Here is a 14467-nt window from a genome sequence, read left to right on the forward strand (position 1 = left end):
GTTTCTTTCAGACACTCATGAATATCATACATCTATACTCTGCTGCAGCCTACAGCTCACGGATGACAGAGACAGCTGGCTTTAATCACACATCCAGAAACAATGCTAGCAGTTAGAGCAGAGCTGAAAGCATCTGTCCAATTATTGATCGGCACGGCCGCCTGAAGGAGGATATAAAGCGCAGAGCTCATTGGCTGTGAGCTGTTTGTGACACTGCAGAATCTGTTCCAGTTTCCCTGCTCACTTCAAACGTCTCATTGGCATCACATTTTACACACAACAGCAGGAGTGTGAAACTCTAGGCCTCGAGAGCTGGTATCCTGCAAGTTTTATATCTCACCTTGGGTCAACACACCTGAATAAAATGATTAGCTCATTACCAGGCCTCTGGAGAAGGTCAAGACATGTTGAGGAGGTAATTTAACCATTTAAATCAGCTGTGTTGGATCAAGGACACAGCTAAAACCTGCAGGACACAGGACATTGAGGCCTGGAGTGGCCCACACCTGGTTTAGTCACATCTGGGACTGTCTCCTTCAAACGACTGACAGAGAGCCTCGGCTTCTCTGACACTCTGTGACAAATTAAAGGAAAAAGCAGAACCTTTCACTAAAGCAATAAAACAAAGCATAAACCAGTAAAAAAAATATTAAAAGAGATAAATAAAACAAATACACCCTAAGTTACAGTTCTTCATAAAAGCATGTTTAAAATGTATAAAACAATTCAGAGTAAAAAAAACCCATAAAACCAGGAGTCAGTCGAGGCCAGTCCATAAACGGTTGTAAGATAACAGGCAACAACAAGACAGAATAAAACAAAACAGGACAGAATGGTAGTGATGTGTCCTGTGTCTCGAAGCATCGAATTGTGTGTCGGGTTGTCACTACCCGATCCGTACCGGAAACCCGATCGGTACCCCGCATGCGCAAATCTTACGTCACTTCCGCTCTTTGCCAACATTGCGACATTCAATATATTTGAATGATACGGTTAGCGCCCAGTTAGCTCCTAGCATTTCTCAGCAGCTCTGCCTCCTTTTCGACTACCAGGACATTTAAACAATGAATAATCTGTATCCGCAACAAATTTTTGCTTTTCTCCTCAACAGAAAGCGTTCCCCGATTGAACAACAGCGCCGTAAAATAAGAAGAATGGTGCCTAATGACAGAGTTAATAATACAGACTTTATAATATGTCACGTGAAGATTCAGCAGCCAGATGAAGTGTTTACTGGCAATTGACAGTAATAGCGGACATTATCATCACTTTTCCAACAATCCTCTCCACACAGACAAGCATAAACACACTCGATTATCACTAAATCAAATTTAACACACGTTTGTAATGACGCTAATTCAGTTTACAATAGGGTTCATTCGCTCAGTCAGCAGGTGGCGGTATCCTCGTACACTGGGGAGTACACTGCCATTAAAGGAACAGAAGAAGAAGAAAACCCCTGCACATGCGCGGTACGGATCGGGTAGAACCGATTTGTACGGTCTGACTTTGCACATGCGCAGTAAGGATCGGGAGTCCCGATCCGTCACTATCTTTTTTTTTTTTTTTTTTTGTCTACATTATATTAAATGTTTCATTAGCGGAAACATGTTAAGAGATACTTGTTATTCTTAACATTTTAACAGATACTCTGACCTGTAACTATCGTAAAATGCTTCGACCGGAAGTAGACACCTTTCGCGCATGCGGGGTACCGATCGGGTTTCCGGTACGGATCGGGTAGTGACACGGGTAATCTCGGGGACGGTTTGTTTTTTTTTTTTTTTTTAATACTTTAATTAAATTTATGCACATATTACAATCTCTCGTTGGGAGACAACATTTGTGCAACAACATCTTGAAAAGGTTGAATAAGAAATCAAACGAAAAAAAACAAAACAAACAAAAAAAAACCAAAACAAAAAAAAACAAAAGAAAAAAAAAACCACATATATACATATACATAAATATATGAAGGCCATTTTTATGACATATAACAGTTTCCTTTCTGCGAACACTTTAACATACATGTGGCTTACTTAGTACACCAAAAAACAATCATTAAAAGGATAGAGATTGAGTCCCATTGTCGCATATCAAAGCAGCCTCTTTACATGAATCCCTCAGTAATTCTAAAGATGACAAAAAAGATTTTAATTCAATTTTCAATACAGTTAGGGAAGGTCTTTTACTTTGCCATTTGCATTTGTGTATGTGGTATTTGCCCATAATTATCACCACCTTGTGTAGCATGGACAGTTCCTTAGATGGATCACCATTATTATATAAAACTTGTGTTAGAGTCAGTGGGGTCATCCCATCTATTCTTATACTCAACCAGTCTACTAGATCTTGCCAAAAGTCAGTTGTTACTGAGCAGGAAAAAAACAAATGATCAATACTTTCCGCATTTTGTGAACAAAATCCACATGGCTCTACCTCAAACCCAAACCTTTTTTTAAGCATTTCAGCTGCTGGGTAATATCCATTAATTATTTTAAATTGCATTTCTTTGACTTTGGGGGGGATAGGCCATTTTAAAAAGTGCGTATATTTGTTCGTTATTTTAACATTACTCCCTTTTAGTTTTGTGTTACTGTTAAAGTCGTGAAATAATTTGTTTTTAAATATCTTGTTCATGGTTTTATTATTACAGTTTTTATCCGTCAAAGGAATCTGGTTTAGATGTAAAGAAGGTAGACTAATTTGTGCCTTAGAGTAATACAAATAACCTTGAATCAAACTCAACAGAGGTAAGGGGATTGCCTTACAAACCTTGTCATATTCTCTAAGGGAACACTGAATGTTAAACTTAGCATTAAAAACACCCACTGAGAGAAACTGACCCCTTTCATCAAGTAAGTCTGTTATAAAGATTATGTTTTTTTCAAACCACTCTTTAATAAACAATGACTTCTTATTAATTGTAATTGTTCTGTTATTCCACAAGGTGGAGCAATGTGGTGAAAAGTTATGGGCAAACACCATCTTCCAATAAGACAAGACCTGCTTATGATATTCTGACAGTTTCACAGGCAACTTCAATATATCAAAATCACATTTCAGGAGAAAATCCAACCCTCCCACCTTTTTGAAAATATTTTTTGGGATATGGAACCATATGGAGTCAGGTTTCAAGAGGAAGGCTTTTATCCAGTTTATTTTAAATACTCCAACCATTGATTGAAAATCAGTTGACTTTATACCACCTTTAGCGTAATCTTTGACAAGTTGTGATTTTTTAATGTAATGTGTTTTATTGCGCCAAATGAATTGATAGATTATAGAGTTAATCTTTTTAATGCTTTTCGGGGTAATGTATAGTGAGTATGCTGGATAAACCATCTTTGATACGCCCTCTGATTTGGATAATAGATTGCGTCCAAAAATTGTAATATCTCTCGTCAACCAATGATTTAGTGTTTTGGACATGCCATCAATTTTGTCTTTTAGGTTTTTTGATTCTCTAGTGTTGATGTCTTTGTCTAAATAGATGCCTAGATACTTAACTTCATTTTTCACTGGAATCGTCCTCATGCTATTTTCCAAACAATCATAAAGTGGCAAAAGTTCACACTTCTTTAGGTTCAGACACAAGCCTGAAGCTTTAGAAAAAATTGAAATGACATTCAATGCTTTCTCGAGTATTGATTTATCCTTTAAAAATATTACTGTGTCATCTGCAAACTGACTTATTTTCAGTTCAATATCAAAAATGTTTATTCCTTCGATGTCTGAATGGTTCACAATGAGGTAAGCCATTAATTGAGTGCAAAGAATAAATAATTTTGGAGAAATTGGGCAACCCTGTCGAATTCCACAGAATATGTCTATCCTAGATGTTATGCCTGGATTGAGCGAAACATAACTATAAATTTGCTTGTAGAACAGTTTGATCACTTTGCAAAATTTGTTTCCAAATCCAAAAAGTTCTAAAGATCTAAATAAAAAATTATGGTCTATTGAATCAAATGCTTTAAAAAAGTCAATAAATAGTATTAAACTTTCTGAATTAATAAAGGATCGATAGTCAATCATATCTAATATTAATCTTATGTTATTATGAATCTGCCTTCCTTTAATAAACGCTGATTGGCACTCATCAATCAATTTGGTTAAGACGCTTTTAAGCCTATTTGCATATACTAAGGCTAATAATTTGTAGTCGTTACATAAAAGTGTTATGGGTCTCCAATTGTCTAGCATTTGTAAATCTTTGTTTGGTTTGGGTAATAAGGTTATTAATCCTGTTTTCATTGTTGGGGATAGTTCTTCATTTTTTAAACAATCCAAAAAGCCATTAAATAACAAATCTTTAATGTCTTGCCAAAAGGTTTTATAAAATTCAATCGTTAAACCATCAATTCCAGGCGATTTTCCATTTTTCATTTGTTTTAGAGCTGTATCTAATTCGGATATTTTCAAATCTTCTTCTACCCATGTTTTATCATCCTCTTCCAATTTTTTAACCTGATCTTTAATCATATCAAAAAAGATATCTGCATTTTCTTTTTCAGTTCTTGATTTATACAGATTACTATAGAACATGTTAATTTCCTCACTTATTTTGTTTGGTTCCTCAATTATAGTGCCATCCTTACTCAATTTAGTTATTTTTTTCTTTGTTTGTCTACGCTTTTCTAGACTATAGAAATAAGATGAATTTTTTTCTCCATGTTCAATCCACTTGGCTCTAGACCTTACATATGCTCCTTTAGCTTTAATCAAGTACACCTCATCTAGCTTATTTTGTAAAGATTGTAAGCGTTCTGACTCTTCCGCAGTCATACAGGGTTTACCACATAATAAATGAATTTGTTCAATTAGATTTTTCTGTTCACATACGCGTAGGGCAGACACTTTCTTTCCCGTTTCTATAGCTAATTGTTTCACATTATATTTAAACCATTCCCATTTACTGACATTAGTCATGCTCATATTGTTAATTTCTGATTTAAGTTCTTTAACTTGTTTACAGAAGTCTTCGTTTTGTAATAAACTATTGTTAAATTTCCATATGTTGTCAGATCTTTGTTGTTTACGTAGAGATAATAAGAGACTTATCAGACAATGATCAGTAAGTGGGGTTGACTGGGTCTCACATTTCGTAACATATGATGATACTGTTTGGGAGACAAGCCAATAATCTAATCTTGAACATACGTTTTTATTTGATGGACTAAACCAAGTATATTTCTTCGTATTTGGGTTTGTCATCCTCCAATAATCGATCATATTGGTTGTCGTACAAAAGTCACAAATAATGCTATCGTGTTCTGGTTGATTTCCTCTTTGTGGTTGTCTGTCAAGCCATGAGTTAGGAGCCAGGTTAAAATCGCCTCCAGTTATCACCTGGGTAGAACCATATGTAGTACTCCACTTTGCAATTAATTTACTTAAGTTAGACATCATATTTCTATTTAGCGACCTGTTATTGTATCCATACACGTTAATAAGAATAATTTTCTGTTCACAGACTTCTACCAACACCATGATCCAATGCCCCATTCCGTCGCTTTTATGATCAATAACTCTCCCTGCAAATTTGTTGAATAAGATCATAACTCCTGCTGAGTGAGTAGTACCATGTGAATAAAGAATACTATCTCCCCATTGATGTTTCCAAAATGTTTCCTCTTCCTTACCAGAATGTGTTTCTTGTAAAAACAAAATGTTTGCCTTAATTTCCTTGCACAATAAAAACATGGCCTTACGTTTGACATTGTTTTTTAAGCCTCGAACATTTAAGGAACTTAATAGAACAGACATCTATAAGATAAAGAAAAAACAAAAACAAAAAACGCAAGAACAAAATACAAAACAAGAACAGTAACGGCTTCCTTGGCACTTACTAGAAGAAAAAAAAGTGCTTGAAGCAGGAATAAGCCTAGTGTCCTACCTATGTAATCATAACAGTACTCCGACCCTATCACAGTACTACCCCTTTATATATGCGGCAATTTTAGCTCTGTATAGCTCACATTTAACTACGACTTTGCTTTTTGACCCTCTCCTATTTTTTATTTGTGTATTTTTAACAGATATGTATATATAAACATATATATACACACATACATACCCACATTTTATGGTTAACTTGTAGTGACTTCTTCAAGTGCATCTCACAGATCGATCCTTTTACCGTCTATTATTGCATAACCCTCCTTTAGGAATGCTCTTTTGCCGTTGTTTCGAGCTTCCTGCACCTTGGGCCACAGCTTGATCCGAGCTTCACGGTCTTCTTTGGAGAAGTCTTCTTTAAATTTTATGTTCAGTTCTTTGCAGACCCTGGCCTCTTTGGATTTCCTCCATACTTCATCCCTTGCCGTCCTCATGCTGAACTGTATGATGATTGGTCTTGGCACCTTGTTGCTCACTGCATTGTCTTTCTTCCCCAGTCGGTGTACTGTATCAACCATGAGCTGCAGTTTTTCCACTGATACAGGAACCACTCTTGTTAGAATGCCGATCACTGTTTCACGTGTATTCTCGTTGTCCTTCTCTGTCAGACCCAAAATTCTGAGGTCCCATCTTCTGCGGTAACGTGCACTCTCCCGACAGCTCTCCTTTAATTCTTTGTTTTCCTTCATCAGCGACTCCACCTTCGTCGTCAGCTTGTCAATTTCCTCTCTGTTTTTTTGGGTCGCCTGTGTATTTACTTCAATGCGTTGTTCGAAGGCTTCCAACTTCTTTTCAAGCGAATCAAACCTTTCCTCGCATCTCTTTGTGAAGCCAAGTAAAACTTCATATACATTCTCGATGCTCACCTGCTTCTCAGTTATTTTGCTTTTCATTTTTTGGGATTGGGACTTGGTAACGGAGTGTGGTCACCTATGGGTCTTCCGATCTCTTTCTGAAGTTCCATCTCTTCTATATCTTCATCCTCACATGCTTCCCGCATAGCAGCAAGGTTGTAATCATGGTCGGAGAGGCTACCTGTTAGCTTGGGGTTAGCCATTTTTATCACTCTAAGTTTATCTTTGTGTCTGCCTGAAGGTCTGTCAAAGTAACTTCCAGGGGGTTTCGCTTGCGTTCTACTTCCTTTGGAGTAACAGTTTGTCAGTAAAGTATTTTACAGGACATCAAAATCACGTTTCTTAATCAGACCCGCAGATTGTACAACCGCTTATTCCGCCATCTTTCTCTCCCCATCATCTCGGGGACGTTTTTGTGAAGCGCGTATCGAGGCTCGCTTTGATTACGTATGCAGTGACCCTCGAGGCCTCGCGGGCAGTCCGTACCACGTGACTGATTCAGGGACCGGTTCACCGGTTCGCACCAGATTCGAAATAAAATGGGCAGCAAAACGCAGCTGATTTTCCATCACACTGTGTTGTGGAATTGGATTACGTACGTGTTACATAGTTACTTGAGCATTTCTTCTTCGATGGAACCAGCAAGGAAGAGATTTTTTTTTTTAATTTCATCTCTCCTAATAAAGTATGCACACAGTAATAAATATCACAAATGATAAGCGCCATAATATAAATAAACAACACTACAGATTCTATAATCTGATTTCTGTCTGGTCAATTGGCAACTGTCTGATTTTAGTTTATTAAAAAGTGAAGCGCCAAACACTAGTTTGTGTCATTATCCAGATGTACATGATTACACAGTTACTAGGAGCAGGATTTGATTATCGATTAAAATCGATTCTAGCTTGGATAACGTGATATCGATTCATTAAAATGCTGAATCGATTCTTAATATAAATATTACTACATTTCAACAACCACCAAACAGCTAAAACAGTAAATGAGAGCAGGTACATGATTCTGCATAAAGATGTAAACACAAAGCATGGACCCGCTGACGGATCAGAATCAGTGAGATGTCGGCTTTCTCACCAGACAGTACGGACACGGTCGGAAAAGCCGAAAGCTCACTGACTCAGAGAAGAGAAACACACAGAAGTTCTTGCTAGCAAGGGCAGTCTCAGAGACTCGCGCTGAGCTTTGCCCCTGGTCTTTATTTTATACTCCATTGAGCGTATGTATGTGTGTGTGTGTGTGTGTGTGTGTGTGTGTGTGTGTGTGTGTGTGTGTGTGTGTGTGTGTGTGTGTGTGTGTTACTGCTGATCAAAGGGTCAAACATCCTTGGTCAGGAAGAGGGTAGCCTCCCCCTCACCCTAGATGGTTCACCCTAGATAACACGGTGAGGAAGTCCTGCAGTTCATCTAAACAAAGAGCACTTAGACTAAAACAAACGTAGCTACGTTAATCCTACCATAAAACAATAAGAGAAAGTACGACCTTTCTCGTGCTCCCAGGATGTGGGTGTGCATCCTAGTGTGGAATACACACCAAGCCTTTGCAGCCTGTTAAAGATCACACACAATTAATTATATGCCTCTAAGTATACATGGTTGAATATTTCCTAATACAAATAACTACATGCAGTATTCTACCATATGCAAACTTATATCACTAAAAGATTATACTGACTACTAAATACAATTTTCCCTTGACAATTTCTCTTCAAACAATATTGACTGAACCAGCAGCAAAAGAAGATCCGAACTACGCTTCACATAAACATCGTCATGAATTTCCTCTGACTTTTGCTGTTTTGCTTTCACCAGGATAAAATCACACTTCATGCACAGCTTTCTCTCTCTCTCTCTCACACACACACACACACACGCAGTATACTTCCAGAACAGTTTCCCGTCTAAAAATCTGTTTTCTGCATTATTCGCTTGTTTGTTACGCATACGACTACCATTGTTTACAGCGCTGTCAGCCGCTGTTTTTTTCCTTTTAAATACTTCCGAAAAGAAAACCTAATTTCTGCCGTTCAGTAAGCTACTAAACAAATTTAAACTTTTTAACATTATGCAAAATTGCAAAACGCTAAGGTGTGTCTCTAATAAAACCTCTGTAATTTGCTCTGCTTTAATTCAGCAGCATCAGGTAATGTTCATTTGTTGATTAATGGTTTTCTTTTGTTTTTGATCTACTGCTGATTACTTTTTTTATAATCGTTTTTCTGTTTTAGCCGCTCAGCTACGTTTACGGCATCTGCTGTGATGCTTACACATTAGATAAAGTCTCGAAAGTGTCAGCTTTCTTTTTATAGTTATAAAAATATGCAAATGTACAGATCTATGATCTGAATTATACTATTGACTGACTGTCTGAGGCTAACAGTTACACAATCATACCAAAACTCTTTCCTGATAGTTTCCACTTTCTCTTTTGTATCACACACACTGAGACAATATTCGGGATAAATAACCATGAAAACAATTTATTTATTCAGTTTAGAGGTTTACACATCATTATAATCACAGAGCCCGCTTCACTTGAATTGTCCACTTGATGGCGCAGTAGAGCAAATGAATCATCACAATGCTTCGAACCACGAGTCGACCAATTGGGTGGAAAGCTTCAGTTCATCACGAGGCTTCATCTCACCATCACTACAGAACGGAATAAAACAAGACAGCAGCAGTATGGCATAATCCTGTAACAAAAGAGGGAAACAGTCGTCAAGGTCCACCCTAATATATGCCATCCCATTTACCACTATCTAAAGGGCAATACTAAAATGAGCATCTTTCCTGAGGAGATCTGCAGTGCTTAGTTGCCTAACGCACTCAGCTTGGATGGAAAAAGACTGCCAAATGCCTTTGTGTAGTAGTGAAGCGCAGCTGTTTCTTATAAGGCCACTAATTATCAGCTGGGAAGGTGTGGATGTTAGTGCTGCATTTGCAGACATCACGTAAAATCCTACCCCAAAATCTACTTCACTACACTACAGTAAGGACATCTGGTGGCTCTGTTGGGGTCTCTAATAGAGCACCAGCACAACACACTGGTAATTTTCAAAAGACATGACAGAGATAAATGACACTATCAAAGACAAGACTAGTTTTACATGTTTAATGCAGACTTTGCTAGTCATTAGACAAGTCACATGCGTTATCACAAAACAAACAAACTCCATTAAAAACTATTGCACCAACATTTTCATCTTACATGTCGGAAACATTTTCAACAATGAGTGAAACAGTAAAAGCATGTGGAAAGTTTGGATTCATTTTAATGCACTCAGACTGGTTGAAAATGCAGAGGAGCTGGTTGTGAACTGGGCTTCAGAAAGATACAACATACTGATACTCACTGTGAAGCTTTGAGTGGAAAAAGACAGAAAAACAACATGTAGAACAGTTTAAAAAAATCAACTAACTGAATCCATGAGTCTGACAATGTGTTTCTGAGTGAAAGAGACAGACATGTACAGACTAAACTATCAGTTCAACAGTCAGAGTGTTTCTCTAACCAGAGGACACTTTACACTCAACTCAGCACAGAGTCACTGAGGCACCAGGAGACCAAAGTCTAAATCCAGGATAAAGAGTTTCAGTGAATGCGGTGTTGAAGGTGTGGAGGTGGATCAGAGTGTCAGAGGAGACTCTGTAGAAGGAGTGCCAGCAGGACAGTCCATATACACTGCTGCTCTGTTAGAGACAGAGGAGGATGAGGAGGAGGAGGAGGAGATGGAAATTTGTCCGTTATTGTGCCAGACACACTGAGGACCATCATCAGAGCAGTCTAGACTCCAGGACTGATCATTGTGCCCAAACACATAGTCTCTACTGCGTCCTTTCCTTCTGGTTCTTCTGTAACTCAATGATATATAAACGTCTCCTCTCCACTCGACCTCCCAGTAACAGCGACCAGTCAGACCATTTCTACACAGCAGCTGATGATAATGATCAAATCTGTCTGGATGATCAGGGTATGACTGAACGTCCTTCACATGTGTCACCTTCCTGTTGTTGTCAGACAGTTGGAGGTTTGTGTGTACTGTGTTTGTGTCGATTGTGAGTTGACAGGAATCTGATGGAGAGAACAAACACAATCCAGCTGCAGTTATTGATCCATCATCTGTTTATTGATTGACACTTTGATGATGACTCCTGACATCAGAGATGTGAATGAGTGATGTGACAGTTTGAAGATGGCTGAATGTGTGCTGCTTTGTTTTCATGAATCACATTAAAATCACACTTACACTTCCTCAGACCTGGTCTCAACCGTCGGACTCCAGCAGGCTCCACCCTGAAAAGAGGAGGGGGGTCAGACCAGCACAGTCTCTGGCTCTCATACACATGTTAGGGGTGTCCAAATTCATAGGCTCCATCCTCCTGAGGCCGCATTTGTAGGCCAATTACGTCTACTTTTCCCCAGATTTGAAGGATGGGTCAGGTGTATCCTTCGTAGCCTACCATATCCCAGAATTCATAGCGTAGCCCTGCCAATTCCAGCTTCCAACAATGGCGGTAGCAAACTAGTTTTAATATTACTCTCATTTCACTTTCTGGGTCACAAAATAAACTTTTAAGATATTTTCAGGCGAGAATTTAGTAAACTTCAAATATCTGCTCGGTTTATGAACACATCATATATTTACAAAGTTGCTCTGACATTTTCAGAGACGTCTTTTACCCACCAGCTCGATAGCTCACTAGAGCCGGCGAGAACAGCAAACTACCGGCACATTGTTTTCAAACCCCTGTGTTTTGCTACTCAGGTTAAACATGATATAGCTTCCCTGTCCCTGCTGAAGAGGAGCACCCCCAGAGCATGATGCTGCCACCACCATATCTGACAGTGGGGATGGTGTGTTCAGAGTGATGTGCAGTGTTAGTTTTCCGGCACACATTTTGCATTTTGGCCAAAAAGTTCCATGTTGGTCTCATCTGACCAGAGCACCTTCTTCCACATGTTTGCTGTGTCCCCCACATGGCTTGTGGCAAACTGCAAACGGGACTTCTTCTGGTTATCTGTTAACAATGGCTTTCTTCTTGCCACTCTTCCATAAAGGCCAACTTTGTGCAGTGCACGACTAATAGTTGTCCTATGGACAGATTCCCCCACCTGAGCTGTAGATCTCTGCAGCTCGTCCAGAGTCACCATGGGCCTCTTGGCTGCATTTCTGATCAGCGCTCTCCTTGTTCGGCCTGTGAGTTTAGGTGGACGGCCTTGTCTTGGTAGGTTTACAGTTGTGCCATACTCCTTCCATTTCTGAATGATCGCTTGAACAGTGCTCCGTGGGATGTTCAAGGCTTGGGAAATCTTTTTGTAGCCTAAGCCTGCTTGAAATTTCTCAATAACTTTATGCCTGACCTGTCTGCTGTGTTCTTTGGACTTCGTGGTGTTGTTGCTCCCAATATTCTCTTAGACAACCTCTGAGGCCGTCACAGAGCAGCTGTATTTGTACTGACATTAGATTACACACAGGTGCACTCTATTTAGTTATTAGTGCTCATCAGGCAATGTCTATGGGCAACTGACTGCACTCAGACCAAAGGGGGCTGAATAATTACACACACCCCACTTTGCAGTTATTTATTTGTAAAAACTTTGGAATCATGTATGATATCCATTCCACTTCTCACGTGTACACCACTTTGTATTGGTCTTTCAGGCGGAATTCCAATAAAATTGATTCATGTTTGTGGCTGTAATGTGACAAAATATGGGAAAGTTCAAAAGGGCCGAATACTTTTTCAAGCCACTGTATATAGAAATCCTCTTACTGTTCTGCTGATGGTCAGCTAGCTCCTCCTGCTTCATTCTCCTCAGGAAGTCTAGTGTGATCTTCACAATTGCCTCTCTGCTGCTCCTCTTTGGTCCATGATCTCCCCACTGGCTCTCTAAGGATTCTGGGTGATCTGGACTAAGAACCTTCTGGATCTTCTTCAGCTTTTTCTTCAGAAAAGTGATGATGTTGTCCTCCAGCAGCTGGGACAGAATACTTTATGAATGACCCAATCAGACTGAAATCATGGAGCCAAACATCAGATCCATGTTGGACACACTGACAATCCACTGGTCTACAAAGAGCAGCATGGAGATGACTGTGAACTGAATAGATGTAAAAGTAGTTGTTGTACATGTGCAGACCATAAATATGGAGTCCAGCTGTGTTTGATGCTGCTGGGCAGACTGACCACTGAGAATGTCCCCTTTTTATATCCTACTTTTCTGTTTGAGCTGATGCTTCATCTTTCTTTGTGTCACAGGTATATGAGAGAGCCACACTTGGAAGATCAGTAGACCCCCTCAAATACTTGGCAGCACATCAGACACTTCCAACAAATCCAACAGTGTGGAAACTGGCAGATATCTGTTTATTCCTGCATCACCAGTGCCAGGTGAAATTAGATTTCCTAAAGCTGCTGGACTGCTGAGCCAGAGGAGAAGTCCACTGAGGCTGCCACAGGAGAGACAAAATGATTTTGGATGAAAAACCTGTGAAAAAAATCAATCTTGCACCTGCTTCTGTCAATAAACATTCCTAATGTACCACATTATTCCCCAAATGACTGATTAATCAGAGTTGATCAAAGATCAAAGACTCGAAGCTTTGAATGTTTTTGGGTGTAAATACAAGTAAAGCCTCCAAGCTTAATGAGGCTTCACCTGCCCACCACAACATGTTTCTTCACATTTCATAAGCCTCCCCTCAATAAGGCTCCACAGTAACTTCCATTTTCATCCAAGCTGATGTTTAGTGTGAAACAGCTGGATTAAAGCAGACCAGGATTCACTGTTTCTATCACATTAACTCTCAGAGGCACTGAAAGGAGCTTTAAACCACAGGGCTTTTCTCTGCCAGCTCTACAGTGTGGGGGCTGAGTCCAGCTAATATGTGTGTGGGCCGGGCATCTCCACACCTCTGAAAAAGGTTTATCTTTAAATCTATGTGTGTGCAATTATTAGATTAATAGTAGATTTTTTTCAGTTTTAGAGCCAAAGATCAGTAAATACATTCCTCAATGAGACAACACATGCTTGAGAATAGCACACGTGATCATGACATGACACATGATTAAAAAGCAGCATCCAACCATTATAATGTGGCTTCTTTTATTCCAAATGAGCACACATGCACTTATAAAAGAAAACAGCCAATGTTATTGTTATCATTTTTATTTATATAGCACATTTAATTACAACAGCAACACTGAACAAAGTGTTGTACGGAAATACAAAATAACTCATACCAAATCATTTATAATAATAGTACCAAATACCAAATAACTCTCATAATCTATTAAAAAGTCAGTGAATGCAAATGGTTTTTTTGTAGATGAAATTTGAAAATATTGACAGTAGAAGCCTGATGAGTAAGGGGTTGAAATCCTTGATCACCTCTTTAAACCAGCCTAGACCCTGCTATGGCTAAAAGCAAAGAATCATTATCATTTGATCTAAGAGATCTAGAGGGTGGATAAGGCTGCAAGAGGTCAAATACTGACCCAAAAACCTGTCCATTCAGGGCTGTTTAAGTCAATAATAACATTTTGAAATCAATTCGGATGTGAAAAAAGGAAGCCAGTAAAGAGAGGCAAGCACCAGGGAACTAAGTTGACATCTTTATTTCGTGTCAGAAAACGAGTTGCAGCACTTTGGACCAACTGTCTTTGGACCAACTGCAGCCTTGCAAGGTA

Source organism: Rhamphochromis sp. 'chilingali', assembly GCF_963969265.1.
Source record: "Rhamphochromis sp. 'chilingali' genome assembly, chromosome: 1".
Lineage (NCBI taxonomy): Eukaryota > Metazoa > Chordata > Actinopteri > Cichliformes > Cichlidae > Rhamphochromis > Rhamphochromis sp. 'chilingali'.